Source organism: Protopterus annectens, chromosome 16.part0 (genome assembly GCF_019279795.1).
Source record: "Protopterus annectens isolate FY-2018-M chromosome 16.part0, PAN1.0, whole genome shotgun sequence".
NCBI classification, from domain to species: domain Eukaryota; kingdom Metazoa; phylum Chordata; order Ceratodontiformes; family Protopteridae; genus Protopterus; species Protopterus annectens.
In genome coordinates, this window is record NC_056750.1 from 408,074,428 (window position 1) to 408,091,979 (window position 17,552).

The 17,552-nt window shown below is 38.6% G+C and overlaps 1 protein-coding gene across 3 annotated transcripts in view; it reads left to right on the top strand.

Annotated features, from left to right (window-relative positions):
* Positions 1 to 13,073: 13,073 nt before the first annotated feature.
* Positions 13,074 to 17,552, top strand: part of RC3H2 (ring finger and CCCH-type domains 2) — a 2,406,224-nt gene continuing 2,401,745 nt past the window's right edge. For 2 of the 3 annotated variants that reach the window (XM_044058308.1, XM_044058309.1), the window contains exon 1: positions 13,078 to 13,216. The gene's annotated coding sequence lies outside the window, so the exon portion shown is untranslated. Of the gene's footprint in view, positions 13,217 to 17,552 lie in introns of all 3 variants that reach the window. The other variant, XM_044058310.1, reaches the window with a different exon arrangement.

Sequence of the window (17,552 nt, forward strand, 5' to 3'; positions counted from 1 at the left end):
CTACCAAGAAGAGCACTGTAATACGTCTCTCTACATATCCATCTCAGGTCTGCATGCCAGGTTACTTACCCCAACATGGGCACCATGTCACCGCACTCATGTCTGGTTTAAGGATCTTAATGACCCTTGTAGCATCAGCAACCTTAGCAGTCACCCTGTTTTTGTCTATCCTTCTGAATGTAGAACCCGTGTGCCTACCTATGAAGTCACCAAGCACTAGTACAGGTCTAGTTGTGCCTGAAAATTGCTCAGGTGTAATTGGTCTAAATGTGCTATTTACTAGCAACTCTCACCTATATGTTTAACTAACTGATATTAAAGTACTTTAATTACTGTACAAATTGTGATGTAAACGAGTGATGCTCACAAATGGGATTGATTATGAGTGTGGCCTCAAATTTCGCTAGGTACTTGCATCTCTCACAAACAAGGCCGTGTTAAGTAAAAGATAACAGTCTATGAGCATTAGGAAATACCTGCATTGCCTGTAAACACAAAGTGCTATGTGGTGGCAACAGAGGGTGGAGAAGTTTGATGACCTTCCATTTTGACCAAGGTTGCAAGGTGTGTCCATTAATAATATGAAAAAACCCAACAGCCAAAACATTATTGCAATGTATTTGTTCAAGAAAAACAGTAAAATGCAGCTTAATTAATGACGTGAGAACTAAGTTAACCACATGCAGTCAATATTGTAGTCCAGCTTCCTCACAGATAAATACAGAGAAGTTAAATATATTAAAACTAGTGCAAACAGCTAGGTTACAGAATATACACTTAGAAAGAACTGAACATGTGAATCTGATGAAGAAAGCTTTTCAGGAAGTTATTCAGTGGAATACGCGGGACAAAGAAAGAGAAGTACTTATATTAATTGCAAGAGGAGCTCCAATAGTGAAATAAAAAGATGAATATAAAAGATAATGGGAGATCTGTAGTGCTGCGGTGCTACAGGCAAGGGCGGAGGATTACACTGGCATGTATTTATATTCCACCTACAATTGCTATACTGGTGCTTAAGAAAATCCTGGGAGAAATAATCAGTTTTCAGCAAGGAATATTACTTATAGGTGGGGAGTGGAATTTGATTTGCAGCAGTGATGATGTGTCTGGGAGGCCCAGAAGGGAAAATATAACAAAGCAGGGTAGATTTTTGAAGACATTTATGAAAGTATTTGGCATGGAAGATGTGAATTCAGTAATAGGAGTTCAGAGTGAATTTACATATTCCCCAATACATAAAAAACTGGGCTAGGCTAGACAGAATTTACATTTCACAGGAACAAGTACATTTAATTTAAGTTCTTGATACTCACCCAATAACTTATTTCATATCATGCACCTTTAACAGCTAAAACAGAAGTACTTGGTAATGAAAAACAAAATGAGACATTGGCGCTTTCCCACCTATCTGCTGGAAAGGGAGGAATTTAAGGAATGCATTGTGGAAATTATTCAGGAGCTGTTAGAGAGAATAGAAATTTCTTCAGAAAATATAGCTAAGAAGTGGGATAAAATTAAGGTGGAGTTTAAAAATGTGGTGGAAATAAAAGAAAGGGAGCTATAGTTAAGAAGTAAGAATTATTTAGAGGGACTGATATACGTTAAAGTATTGCAGAATGGGGGGGGGATCTCTCAGAACAAGAACAGGATCAACTGTACAATACTAGGCAGAAAATAAGGGATTGCACCTCTATAACATATATGCACGAGCTTAGAAAGATTGCTGTCAAGCAACTGTTTTTTGATAACACTAGAGCACAAAAACTTTTAGCATGACGACTCAGGCAACAAAGTAGAAAGGGCCGTCGCCAAACTTAGGGACCTATAAGAAGGAAGGTAACAAGAGATCCTGTAGAGTTATTAGAAATATTTTGGAAATTCTATGAGAGTCGATAAAGCAGAGAAATATGAAAAAAAATCAAGAAAATGGAAAAGTTTGTGGAGGAATTAAAGATGCCACGGTTAGAGGTAGATGAGGCTCAATTACTAACTGTTAGGATAGAAGCAGGTGAGATAAAAATTGTGATTTATAACCAATCTACAGGAAAGTCCCCAGGAACAGATGGCATTCCTATGGAAGTTTGGAAGCTAGGAGGAAAAAAAACTGAAAGATCTGGAAGGTTTTGTTTAATGATATCTTAACAGGAGAAGTACCAGTGTCCTGGAAGAAAGCAGTGATAGCTGTAATACCCAAATATGGTAAAGACCTAGCAGATCCAGGTTCATACAGGCCCACCGCAATCCTAAACCATGAAGTGTTCATGTCCATAATGGCTAAAAGAATGGCAAAAGTAATGCCAAAACTGGCAGATATGGATCAATGTGGTTTTGTGGAGGGGAGGCAAACATTTGACAACATTAACAGAACACTGATGATCCAGAGGGAAGCAGAATGAAAGAAAATACCACTGTTGTTGGTGGGTCTTGATGCAGAGAAATCATTTGACAGAGTAAACTGGGACTTTATGAGCAGGGCAATAGAAGCATATACATTTCCTCAAAAAATTGTAAGGTTGACTGGAAGGATATATGAGGGATCGGAGGTGAAAATTTAAGTGGGTAGGGTCCTCTCTGATAATTTCTGCTGGAGCAAAGGAACACAGCGGAGCAAAGGAACACAGCAGGGGTGTCCCCTTTCAAAGGAACACAGCAGGGGTGTCCCCTTTCCCCTTTATTATTTGCATTATATTTGGAACCACTGCCAAAGAAAATAAGGGACTCAGAAATTCAAGGATATAATTGGCATGGTAGTCTAGAAAAGCTGACTTTATTTGCAGATTATATTTCATACTTGACAAAACCAGAAAAATACATTACAGTGTTGTGGACCACTGAGACAGTTTCAGATATTATCGGGATACAAAATTAATAAAGCTAAAACAAAGGCAATAGCGATAAACTATGTATCCACACATGAACTAGTTCAGGAATAATATGGGGACATGATAAAATTAAGTATTTAGGAGTATGGATTAAAAATTATTCTAGTGTGGCAGCTAAGGATACATGGGAAGAGACTAAACAAAAGATAATACAAAAACTGAAAAAATGGAAACTTTTTATATGGATAGGAGGATACAAGCAGTTAAAATGTTTTTTGTCCCTTTAGTCTTATACACAGGTCAGGCATATTTTTATCACCCAGAGGAGAAGTTGTGGATAGCAATTAATAAAGAACTGAAGGACTTTATCTGGGAGGAGAAGACAGCAAGAGTCAAGTGGGATAAAACAATTCTTCCAGTAGAACAGGGCGGACTGGGGATTACCCAATTTGAAGGGGTATTTCAGAGCTACACGGTTAAGGCTCCTAAACATAGCTCAAGCAGAAAACTATAATTCAAAGTGGAAAGGGATGATGATGAAAGGGGGGGCTCAAGAAATAAGGAGAGACTGGGATTTCGGATACAGACCTTTAAGGATAATAATTATAATCACACAGAATATGATATCCAAGAAGTAACAGAAAGTATTCTAAGACTGGAATGGAGAAAGGAGAGTCTGCTGACAGGGATGACTGCAATTAGGGACAGAGACAAGAGGGGGCTGGAATTTACTGGAGAAAAATGGCAAAGGAACCAAGGTACTGTGAGCAAATAACTAGAGAAGGAAAGATGATAGAATGGGAAGACACCAAGAATGTAGCTGGACTGCAGGTTAGAGATGGCCTTCACTATCAGGGATCAATAACAGTGTAAAGGAAAACAGAAAGAAATAGGGGGGTTTTAAATGAAAGACCAGCACTGGTAAAAGAATCTAGAACAGAAGCTGCCATTAAAAAATTAATAATTAGTAGAGCATATACAATATTGCATTATAAATATAAGAATCAGAGAAGGTTAGAAAAGGATTGGGAAGAGAGATTGGATAAGCAATTTCACAAAAAAAACAAACAAAAAAAACAATGGGAGGACATACGCATCTCTCCCAAACATGCAACAAAATCTAGAAGATTTAGGATTTTGCCTGGAAATGTTTACATAGATATTTTTATACCCCAAGTAGACTCCAGAGAATTTTTCCTCAGACAGTCAGCAAATGTTGGAGGTGTGGAGGGGAAGAAGTAGTTGGGAACATATTTTCTGGGAGTGCGGTGGGTTGGCGGACTTTAAGGATACCCTGCAGGATGCACTGTTGGAGATGCTGGGTGGGCAGATTGGTCTGACGAGGGAGATGATTTTTCTGAGCTAGGATACAGAATCAGAATTGCCTAGACATGGTAAAGCCTCCTGTGTCTAATAATGAAGGTTGCCAAAATAGCAATTACTAGAAAACATAAATCAAAATCTAAACCAACTACACTGAAGTAGTGAATATAGTAACAGAGACAAAAAACTGGAACTGAGATCTTTACAAAAGGGGTAGGAGCAAACAAAGGAAAAAATGGGAATTGTGGGAACACATAGAAAGGAGGGATGAGGTTTAAAAGGCAGCAGGACTTAAATGAGCTATGTAATGTTTGAGTGAGAAAAAATGGGTAGATTATAAGTGGTGTAATGTTTGCAATTGGGAGTGTGTCAGTATGGTTTGAATGCATGCAACTAGAATATCCAGTGTGGTTTCTTTTCATTTATATAAATGTATGATTGCCTGTATAGCAAGTGATGGTTTAATAAATATGTTTCTCGTTAAAAAAAAGGCAGGAATTCAGTAATTTATGTAATACTGCTTAGGTTATATAATATACAGCAATATATATGTGAATTACAGCATCTGTTATGTTAATATAATCCGATTACTTTTATATGAATGTAAATTTGCCTATCACAAAAGGAGGGGGAGTATAGATATTCAAAGATACCCACACCTCCAGGTTGGTGGCAAAGCATGAAGCATCAGAGACTATCCATGTGCAACTAACAGTGGGTAAAAATGCCTTCCAGTTTATAGCCTGCTACAGACCACCCTCCCAAACCCAGGAACCCAACTCGGCCTTCCTGAGAACACTGGAAAATATGAAGGTCTCTCCAAACACCATTATATTGGGAGACTTCAACTACCCAAACATAGACTGGGAGCATTACTCTAGCTCCAACACCCTAGCCCAAAGGTTCCTAGAATTTATAAACTCAAATGCTATGGAACAACTTGTTACCACTCCCACAAGAGGGGAAAACATACTGGACCTGATCACCAACATGGGGACTTTATGCTCCAGACCAGAAGTGTATCCCTCACTGGTAAGCTCAGACCATAAACTAATCTCACTGGATATTCACATCCCGACCCCACCCCATGCCCAGAAAACCACAGTGAAAAACTTCTCTAAAGCAAATTTCACACTCTTCAAAACTGAGGTGGAATCCTTCAAAGCTCCCGGGCCTGTGGAAAATACGGCCCAGACCGCAGAATCCTTTATAAACGCATTCTATGGACACCTTCAGGAATGCATGGATCATGCGATCCCAAATAAAACCAAGACCCAATCCTCCAAAGGCAGATGTCCTGTCTGGTGGACCCCAGCCATAAACAAACTATACAATAGAAGGAGGAAGCTACTAAATGATAGAGCAAAATCCCAAAAAGGGAACACTGATCAGTATTAGCAAAAAACTACGGGCACACATAAAATTGTCTAAGGCCAGCTTAGAGAGAAAAATTGCACAGGACACTAAGGATAATCACAAGGCTTTCTTTAGTTATGTTAGGAACCTGGGTGGTAATTCCCAGATATGCTCAGAATTAGTCCAAAATGACAAAAAATACACCGAACCCACAGACATTGCCAACATCCTAGCTGACAGGTTCAGCGCAAACTTCTCCCCTCGCTCCCCACCAAAAGGGCAAATATCTATCCCAGCAGAGTGTTGCCCCCCTGACATCTCAGATGATCAGGTAAGTACCACCCTCTCCAAAGCAAAAAACAACAGCATCAATGGGACCAGATGGTGTCCCGGGCTGCGTCCTACATGAACTCCAAGAAGAGCTAAACCCAAACATAAAACTTCTGTTCAATCTCAGCCTTACTACAGGATATGTGCCTAAAGAGTGGCGTACAGCAACAGTGGTCCCTCTCCATAAAGGTGGTGCCTCAACGGATCCTGGAAACTATCGCCCCATAAGCCTGACTAGCTTGGTCTGCAAAGCTATGGAAAGGATCATCATGGACCTCATAAATAAAGATATTGGGGACCTACAAACACTGGATCCTACCCAGTTCGGCTTTGTTAAGGGCAGATCCTGCCTCTTAAACCTGGTTGATTTCTTTGAAACAGTCACCAAGGCCATTGACGAGGGGAAGGTGGTCCACACAGCCTACCTGGACCTCGCTAAAGCCTTTGGTACAATACCCCACTTGGGCATTATAGATAAGCTCACCAACTTAAATATAAACCCCTATGTCACTAGATGGATTGCAAACTGGCTCAAGGACAGAACCCACATGGTTAGAATTGCTGGAGCCATGTCAGACTCCAAACCAGTTACAAGTGGTGTCCCACAAGGCTCAGTCCTGGGACCTCTCTTGTTCGGTATATATTTCTCGGAGGTACAGGCCAACACGGAAAGACTGTGGCTGACCAAGTTCGCAGATGACTGCAAACTGGGCGCCATATTAGACTCTCCAGCCGACACAAGCATCCTCCAAAAGGGCCTCATAGAAACAGACAACTGGTGCCAGAGCCATGGCCTCAAGCTAAATGCCAAAAAGTGTATAGTCATCCCCTTTGGCAAAAACAAAGTGCCCACAAATTACCACATAGGTGGTAATCCATTAAGTACAGAAGATGTAATTAGGGACCTGGGGACCCAAGTTGATAGCAATCTCTCATTTGACAACCATGTGGCCAAAGTGGTTATTAAAACATTTTATATAGCCCACCTAATCATGAAGGGATTCACATCTAGATCAGGGGAGGTCATTGTGCCTCTTTACTCATCCCTCATCAGGCCCATAATTGAGTACAATGCCCCTTTTGGGATGTACCCAAAAGTACCTCACCAAGAGGATCAAAGGGCTCAAACAGATGCCATATGCTGCCCGGTTAAAGAAACTCCAGCTCTACTCAGTGGCATACCGCCTGTTCAGAGGCGATCTGTGCCTGACGTATAAAGCCATGTCCAACCCGGAATTAATGGACATGCTGCACCTCAGAAAATCCAAATCCCATCGAGCTACGCGCTCGAGAGACTTGAACCTCAGCACTGAAATAAATAGGACATGCTGGAGGGACAGATTCATAACCCAGAGGCTCCCTTCACTCTGGAATAGAGTCCCAGTCCAGGTTAGGCAGAGTCCCTCATTGACTCTCTTCAAGAGGAATCTTAATGAGTGGATGGGAGATCGTAGGTTTACCCCGGGTATCACTTCTGTGTCACTGTTAGACAGAGGCACAGTATACTAACCTCGAAAAAGGGCATAGCAAAATAAATTTAAAATGGGTGGCGAAAGCCAAACACATACTGGCTAGGCTTATAAATGCCCTAGGGCAGATAGGTTCATAGGTTCATACTAGGCTATGTCACAAATAATTCAATAAAGATGTTTGAAAAAAAATATTGTAGTCCTGCTTAGTGACATGATCTGTCGTGCGAATATGAAAAGATAACAGCATTTCAGCTCATGGTTAGAATATTAATTTGGGGCAAAATAATAAATGTAGGAAAAAAAAAAAGAAAGAGGTTAAAGCACCAAACCATGTACACAGTAAACAGTTGTCTAGACTGGCTACGAGATTGGGTTTAGACATGCAACAATGTACCAATGCTTAACTTCTCTGTTTTATACAGCTTTAACTGGGAGGTGGAGTTAAGGAAGGTTCCTATGGAAGAACTTGAAAATCAAAGTGCCTGATCTGTTGAATTAGTGCAAGGCCCTGTGCTAAGCACCGCCATCCACTGTTAAGCCGAAGGAAATAAAGTGAAAGAACCAGCATGAAAGCAATTAGAACTCCAGCCGATAATGTTCACCTCTCAGAAACAGCAGCAAATTATTCCCTGCCACCAACACCCTGACTAGAAAAACAACAGAAACTGTACTGTAACGCAAGACTAAAAATTGAAGAAAAAGTGGAAAGTCACTGGGAAACGGTGGCAAGTTGCAGGGGAAACACTTCAGCAATGGAGATGCTATAAATTTAACAAGGGAGAATATGTCATTTAAGATAATGGAGTATCTATTAAATCACACAAATAGACAACTACTACAATGTAAGTGAATTTAACTGAAACTGTAATTTATTGTTAAGTGTAAACTGCAAGGAGAGTACTTTGTTTAACGAGAACGGGATGCAATCCGATTTACCAGTGACCGTTTAAAACACAAATCCAGCAACTTTAACCAAACTAAACTGTACAAAAAAATAGAAAAATAAGCAAAACTAAGAACACAAATCTTGCCCTGTTAGCCAACAAAGACTGTAGAGGTGACTTCCTAACTAAGTGCTTGCACTTCTTTATAGCTTTTGAGACAATTCTGCAGTTAGGCATTGAGAGCTATGGGCCAAACTGCTGTGATTTTCCCTGTTCGACCCATGATTCAGGTCAAATGTGGCAAGAACAAATATCTCCTGGATTTTTTACCATTTCAGCAAGAAAAATAATTCCATGCCAGTCACAGAAACTGTTACTGCAATGTAATGCACAATACATGGTCACTTATGCTCCGATTACCAACGTAATTCATTTTAAGAGTGCTGAAGAACCAAGATTCCCTACCCTCAGCAATCAATGGGTGAAAAGCAGAGAAACACATTCTAGACAGGGTGCCAATCCACTACAGGACAACAGTGCACGTGCACAGACATACACAAAAGTGAGTTGTGTGCATCTACATGCAATCACCATCTGGGCATCAAGAATTTCTTTGGTAATCATAAAGAAACTCGCTCGAAAACAAAGCTAAATCAACTTTGCCATGGTCTTCAAGCTCCAAGTCAATTTAAGCAAGATCATAGTGCTGCTACCAAGTACTCGAAAACAATTCAGTATGTTATAAATATACTAGTGATATACCTGCACATATTTTCAAGCAGTGTTATATTTTATGTATTTGGAGCTTTTCTCCTTGGGTCTCCATTGAAAATGGGCCACCTGGCTCAGTTGAACCAACACGGTTAACAAACATCAAATAAGATAATAACAATAATAACAATAACAATACATCTTTGACTATAAGAAAAACTAAAAGGAGTCATACAAATTGCAAATACTATGAAACTGAATGGATTCAGCATTAGAATTCACTACATTAAGTAGAATAGAAAGGTAAAATGGAAACCCAACTGTCTTGGCTAAAAATCTTCAGACAAAGGTAAAGGGGACACTCCCATCTGTACTGGAATATGCCCATTCCAGTCTTTGCTTTGTCCTTTTCTTGCAACCTTCCAAGGCTTCAGATCAATAAGCTAAAATGTGCAGTTTCATTATGGTGCAAACAGGGGGCAACATTGCTGCCTCGTCATCAAAAGGAGAGGTTGGTGACTGACACCATGCCAGAGAAGAATGGAGCCCTTACTGTGACCCAAACTACTGGGGTTTGATTTGCATTCCTGGAAGTGAAGGGGAGAAGTGAAGAGATGTGGCCCACTCACCTCTCCTGTGGTGGCCAAGTAGACGGGGTTCATGTGCACTTGGGAAGTACACTGGACAGTGAGATCTCTGTGATGGAGATTTTAGAGACCACCACTCATGCTCAGTGGGGATGGCAGGTTCACTTGGAGAGAAGGGAACACCCCTTGTGAAAGTGAGGGGATGTCCTCCATGGATGTACTATTACATGCTTCACCCCAGCACCCAGCCAAATGTGTGCACGCAAGGCTGGGGGGGGGGGGGGCTAAAAAATGCAAGTCACCCCGATGGCTTTTGACAACTCCTTCTGGTCAAACCTTAAGCAGAGAAGGGGGAATGATATAAGCAGACTGAACATGAGAGGGACAATGGTTGAGAGTGTGTGTAAAATCTTGCCCCCCACCAAAAAAAAACTGGTTCGTTATCAAACTTAGAATCTTCCTCTTCATCAGAAACAACATTTTCAACCTAGTAAATCTGGACCACTGTAAATTAATTTTTTTTATGCGGCATTACAGTTTTCAGGATTCTCATATCACTGCACTCTGGATTACTTCACACTTGCAGTTCACTGCTACTCTCTTATCTATGGATATAATACCTTTTCAGTTAACAACTTTAAGCTCAGCAACACAGCTGCCTAAACTCACACCATTTTCTCCTCCAAAAAAAGCAGAACGCAGCTCTATTAACTCAATTGCTTAATACAATATCATATCTTAAGTAGTCTCCGACTAGAAGAAGAAGGTGGAGCTCATATGGTGCCTGTTAACCTTATGTCTATTGTATAGACGTACAAACAATATCTTGTGAAATAAGCTTAAAATATAAATCTATTTATTTATTTATTTATTTTATTTTATTTTACATTTGTTAACCGGGAGAGTCCGACTGGATACATGTCCATTTTCAGCGGAGGCCCGGGGAGAAAAGCTCCAAGTACATAACAGACATATGAACATTGTTAATGCAAAAAAAAGGAAGATAGTTGAGTTCTAAATACAATATAAAGATACATCACTTCTTAGGTTAATTCATAGCATATGTAGTACTCTGCCATAATAGTAATTTCTTAAGAAATCTTATTTTAAATTGTTGTACAAATAACCAAGTCGCCACTGAAAAGGGGCACAAGTCATCCAGTCCAGTTACATTTAAAAAAAAATCAGTGTGGCAAATAAAAAGCAAAAAATCAAAAGCACAAGGTTAATTTCATAAGGAAATGAAGCTGGGGTAAGACAGAATTGAGTCCATTAGGATCAGTGCTCTACCCACTTAACAAATAAGATGTCACTGCTCAAACTAACTAACTCACAAGCATGATTAAAAGTCTGTCTAAAATGTTTGGGTAGTAGAACAGTTAAGACTCAGTATTATTTATCACAGCTGCAAGAACAACCCTTTCCCTGTTTTTATTTATTCATACATGGATGGATTCAATGTTACTGTGCTGGTTCAGACACAAAACCACCTCATTGGGGGCTCGACTGATTGGTGACCATGTCATACCACAGTAATAAGGTAGCAGTCAGAACTCCTGCTGGGATGTTTAACTGTTACTAAATCTCCGACATATTACCCCAAAAATAAGGGTTATAATACCCAATAGATTTTAATTCCCACAACAGTGTGTGCCCTGCCTGTTACTTCTACAACTAAAAAAGTATACAGAAAGCTTACGAAACATGCTGCAGATTTTTACTAAAGCACGCAAACTACAGCACTATACCAGTCTTGCTGAATTTAGATATCTTCCATTGTTACTGAGAGCTAAATTACTCAATTAAATGACAAATACTTTGTCTTATTCTCTATTTTTGATCTCTATGCACTGAGCATCAGCTGCCAACGGTGCCTCTAATCAATCTAAAAGGTTCAGGAGTGACTGCTGACATTCCAAGACCTGAATTGATACTTGTCCTATTGTCAGAGAGGGAAGCTTGAGGTAGTAACTGTTACTTGCAATGAGGAAACTCTGTACAAGCAACATTTTTATAAGTTACATTGCTTAAAGAGCCCAATTAGTCCCAGAATAAGGCAAATTTGGAAAAAGAGAGAGACATTCAAGGTGCTTTTGAATTTTAGGGTTAGGGTTTTAATCATAGTACTCAGCCTCTCAGCACAAAAATCAGGCATTATTGTGGGAAAAATACCCAAAATAATGGACATTTTTTTTTGAAATAGTGACTCTGACATATGAAGAAAGTTGTTATATTAACAGGTTTTGCGATGTGTATTTTCTGAAGAACGTGAATTCTGAAACCCCTTATTATTTAGTAACTGCAATCTCAATTTGCCAGAAAACCACAAATTGTATGAAGAACGGGCCAGAAATAAGAGTCAAATTCAATTCCATATTGTTACATCAAGGCTAGTTGAAAATATGGTTTCAGAGTTAGGAACAGCATTTTAAGGCTATGTTTAGGGTATAGTTTTAGGTTTAGGGTTAGGATTTTTGAATTTGCATTGGTGCCAAGAATGCCAGGCTTAGGGGATCTCAGTTACTGGACTACATTTTCTAAGGAAAACATAACAGCAACATACTCCAGCTTTTCATTTAATTTCATACCATTTCCCTTGAGGGGTGTAATTGGGCAGGGTTTATGAGGAAGACAAACTACGCAACCGATACACCTGGTTGCTGCAGATAATACAGATCATTAAAGCAACTCAGAGACAATTTTGGTAACTGTAAATAAAAAAAAAAAATTGCTTTGTAAGATAGTCTTACACAGAATGTAGTAAATTCTTAAATGATTTAATATAGCTTCCCGTAGAGTACAAAACTCTCCTACAACCTTCTCAGAGGACTTTCTGATATGAATTAAAAGCAGGCTGGGAAGCGTCTTCTTTGCGATGGTCACTTATAAACGTACCATTTACCTCGTGTGAGTACACTACAACTTTTTTATTTTATCTACTGCAGGTCATAGTCATATAAAACTTAGGCGTATCGTATTTATTTTATATTTTTCAATCTTACTTTAATAGTGTTCATTGGTTTCCCAACGCAAAAATAAGGAAGCTGCTTGACTGCAGAGAAACGTCTTTGGTTAACTTCATCAAAGAAGCACCGAGAGGCAATTTAATTAAATATTCAAAGTGTACCGTGTTCAAAACGAATTTTTCCAAAACTAGGCACGTTTCTTGAATACGTAACCTAATTTTCAGAAACCAATGTGTTCAAATTACTTTGGTCAGTCACTCCTATCTACTAAAACTGCAGAAGGAACTCGACTTTTAATGTCCTTTACGAGCAGTTCAAAAATAAACGCGAGTAGAAAAGGCCTGTTAGTCTAATATGCATAGCTATACAATAATTAAAATAAAAAAACTACACAACTTTATATAAGTATGTACCCAAATTGTGCGATTATGTACAAAGACAACTAAATGACATTAAACTACTTACTCAACATGAACAGCTCAGTGCGATCATAACAGAAAAACTTGCGCTGAACAACCCCCACGTGATCGTACGTTTGACAAGTCACGTGCCATGTGTGGTTGAGCTTACACTTAGTCTCGCGAACCTCTGTTTTCACTATAGTCTTCAAGACTGACGCTGTCCCCGGAACCACCCGCTCTTATACAATTCTTGAGTCGCTTTGAAACGTCCGATCTTAGCCAGCTTCACTCCTCCATCTCAACGGCATGACGGGCAGCGTATTACTTTCTGTCCATTTGGATTGTGTTTCTACTAATGGAGGTAAGAAGAGGGAGTTGCAGGGAGGCAGTGGGTGGAGGGCAAGAAAGAGAATTATGCACATACACAAGTCTGCAGGACTTCAAAGAGTCGACCGTTTGGAGTCCTGTAGTATTTTGGAGGCCATTGATTTCTGGCTTGGGGATTTTTATCACTCCTTATAAAGGTGGGAGATCGCTTGAAGTCTATAGCCAGTCTGGTGGAAAGAATATTTGGGCAGATCGGATGGGCCTGGCGGCCCTTGTTTGACATCAACTTGTTTGTATCTGCACCACCCTGCTGGATGTTGTCTTCCTTTATTTCCTTCTGTCCGTGAACGTGGTAACCGAAGAGTTTGTTTACTATACGCTTTTCTGTGCGAAACTCTCTTCCTTTAGTCTTTTATGAAGACCAGATTTGTTGTGTTGCAGAAGTATTAACACGGATTGTGGCCATTTTTTGAGGTTATCTAGTCTCTATGGTTATTGGTTATGTTTTAATCGGAGTTTCTGCTGTGGAGAGTGGGATGTGCTTCTAGTTTTCTATTTATGTCCAGGAATCCGTGATGCGCAAGACTGTTGTATTATAATTGTTATTTAGGAAAATTTGATCTTGAATGTACTGTGTTTTTACGCTGATAGTTTGCGTCCACAGCTGGTGGCAGCAGTGATTCTTAGGTCTGTTTATTTGACCTTTCCTTTAAGATTTTGACAGATCTGCTTTCTTTTTATGTCTTGTGTTTGGGATGGTTCATATGTGTGAAAATCATATTCCACAGGTGGTTTGCCATTGTTTTCTTGCTTTCCCTGCAGTATGTAAGCAAGTAAAAGGTTGGAGTTTGAAAAAAACAGTGGCTTTGCTTGCTAGGATAACTTAGCGTACTTGACAAATCACTTTATAAAATTAATTTATTGTTTACTGTATTTGCTATTGTCTACTATGCCATGAAACGTTTTTATTTTTATGAAAACACGATTTTTTAACTGATTTGTGTGTTTAGTTTTACTATTTTGTATACATGTTCACCTGTGGCTGTTTTGCATTTGTTTCTACTCACAGTGAGTAATTTGCAAGAATGTGTTTTTGCTTAAATTAGAAAATGGAGTGACCGTTGTTACAGTATGCTTTTTTGTTTATTAAAAAACTATTTTAGTGTTAGAATTGTTTAACCTAGTTTCATCTCGTTGAAAATTAATGGCATTTGTGGCATTTTAACTTCTTGACTGAAGACGCTGATATTGGAGTTTTTCTCACCAAACATTTGCTGAAAATCATTCTTATCCCGTTGAAATTAATTGTTGAACAAGCAAGCTTAAATAAATAAGATCAACAGCAGTTTATAATTCAGCCTTATAAAGTATGATGCTGAACTCATGTTCATTTTTTATTCAAAGAGTACTGCTGTGTCAGTTTCATGTGTACATTATGGTATGGAATGCTTAAATATTTTGTAATTAGGTGAGTAATGCTTTAAATTTATATATGCAAGTATTTTTTGACATCACTACTACCCTTTTGTGAATCTGTGATACTGGAAATTGTTTGTCGTGTCTGAGCTGTTAATCTGTCATAGTATATTTGATCACCTTGTTTTCAAGGGATTCGGGCTTTTCCCAGTAGTTTACCTGCATAATGTAAGTTAGGTAACTTGGTAGATAACTTTCTGCCTGTTTGTTTTGGTGCATTTTGTTTGTGTTTTTTCAGTGATGTGCTGCCAGCATTATTCATTTTATTTATGTGTAGCACTTTTTATTGTGATATTCCTTGTGTGAGTTCCATCTTTTATTGTTAGGTATATTTCTTTGCTGGGACTTATGATTTCAGTCATCCATCCTAGGTTTACATTGTCTTGTATAGCTAGGTGCATCTTTGTCAAACGTAGTATACATGCCCAAATTCTCTGTCATAAAATTGTCTGCAGTCTGTGGGTAAAGAAATGTTTCTCAGAAACAGATTTAAGCAGTAATTATTTTTCAGAAACCAGTTTGGGGGAGGATTGTTTCTTTTTAAAATGTGAGAATTTCAACTGTTACATTTTTATCGTGTTGTGTCAACACAGTGCGTAATACTGAATAAAAAGAGTTTCATCTGGGAAGACCCAGAAGTACATAGTTGACGGGGAATCATGTGGTAAAGCAGGATGGAATGCTGGTAGAATAACCAAATGTTTTGGAAGATTTGTGAAAGAAGTTCGGGTGGGTGTTTTTTTTTTGTGTGTGCGTAAAATAGCAGTTTGCAATTCTGTACTGCAAATTTTGTTTCTTTAAGGTCATAAACAGGAGGGAGGGAATTCAGATGTTAATAGCAAAAGTGACACATGGCCTGCAAAAAAAAAAAAAACGTTAAGAGGGCTTGCAGAAGTTTGACATGTTGCATAAATTAATGACTGTTTAGGAGATGAAATGGAAATCTTGAGCACCTCAAGAAATTGCACAGAGTCCAGGCACTTATCTTTTAAGAAATATAGATGCACACAAACATGATGGTTTAAATGGAGATAAGGAAGTATTTTAGAAGTACTATTGGTGACTGCATTAGTATTTTTGTCAAAAGACCTGTAATGAAAAACATTATTGATATTTTTTATCGTTATAGGTAGAGAAATAGGCAGACTTAGTGGGCCAAGCAGCTTGTATTTGTTACAGAATATTTTTAATTGTTCTGAGATGGATTGCAGACTATATACATAGTTTTTGAAAAGTGGATTATGCGAAGTTTTAATACAACAACAAAAATGGGGGAAAGTTTATTCAGTTAGTTCACAGACTATGTACTTGGAAATAATTTTTATTTATTTTATTTTACATTTGTTAACAGGGATAGTCCTACTGGACACAGGTCCAGTTTCAGCTGAGGCCCGGGAAGAAAAGCTCCACATGTGGATAGTTACATAAGAGTCAATGGTATCAGATTTTATACAATTACATATAGCTACCAGTACAGAATTATAGGATCATATGCATACTTAAAACTTGGAATACATACGTAGTTAAAACTTAACAGTATTAGTGTTCTTGTTTGAACTTGGACATGTTTAGTGGTACAAAGTTGAATAAGGTAACATATCATTCAGTAGTACAATATATATGAGAACGATGGTCAGTGTTTCAGACTTTTGAGACTATTTTACAGATAGTCAGGTAGTGAAGAAGTCAAGTGAAGTAATTCAGATTGTGTTTCTAGAGAATTTGTTCTTTTTGTGAACAAAAATGCATTTTTAATAAGAAAAGATCTAGCAAATTACAGTCTATTAAGAGGTGATGATAGCAGCTCTTACAGACTTCAGCCCATAATGCATCCTCACAATTTGGAATGCCGAAGTACACATAAGAAAAATATAAAACATTGGTTATTAAACTTTTATTTTTACATCCAAAGTTGTTTTAATGCAGAAGATTATCTTTTTTTTTTTCCAGTTATAAGAAATGTTTTCTTTGCCTTGCAGGCATAAAGTCCTTTCTGGGCTGTAGATTAGAACAGACCATTATACTGTGATGTTATACCTCACTGTAACTGGAGGAATTTATTCGGACCTCCTGCTCAAGGAAGCCGTGAGCACAAACCAGTGAACTCGGATTTTAGGACAAGCTTCCTTGCTGACTCTAGCTCCATCTGGCCCCAGTCTCAGCAGATCAGGTGATCTTAAAGACGTATCTTTGAGTGTAGTGTCAGTGTGAGGACTTTGCAGGTTTGCATGCTATATTTAGGACAGCAGCATGGCCAGGTTCTTCTGTCGTCCTTTTTCCACATTTTTGAGAACAAATGCATTTTCTTCTGTTGGGCTGATAGTTTTCCTGTTCAGAAGATATTGTTGTTGAAAGTTGAACATCTTGGTGTCTCCCTATTGGTCATGATTTTAATGGCTCCTATACTTGTACAACTAAGGGAACAGTTCATAGTACAGTTGCCAGCATTTCTTTTTTGTCTCAATATTGAATGGGCTTCCTTCTGAATCTGCAGTAAATCTATGCCCCTGTGCATGGATGGTCCTGTTACTCTGTTTCCTTGTTCTCCATCTACATGTCACCAGTCATGTAAGATTGTAAAGCTAAAAAGATCAATCACAAGGACATTTTGTCATTCCAGGGAAGTAATGTATTTGGAGAGTTAAGCATGTCTTGCTACCACAGTTATGTCATATCTGAAAGCTTGCTATAGTGGATTATGTCACTTGTTAATTTAAGCCTGTTACGTTCTTCTTTCTGTGCGCAAACTCCACTGTTTTGTCAGGTCTCCTTCAAAGCCTTCCTTAAGCTGTCTACAGGAGCCCACTGTAATGTTCAACATCATAGAAACAATGTTGGATTGTTTTGAACTAACAGTTTTAATTTAATTTCAAATACTTTCTGTGGAAAGTCTA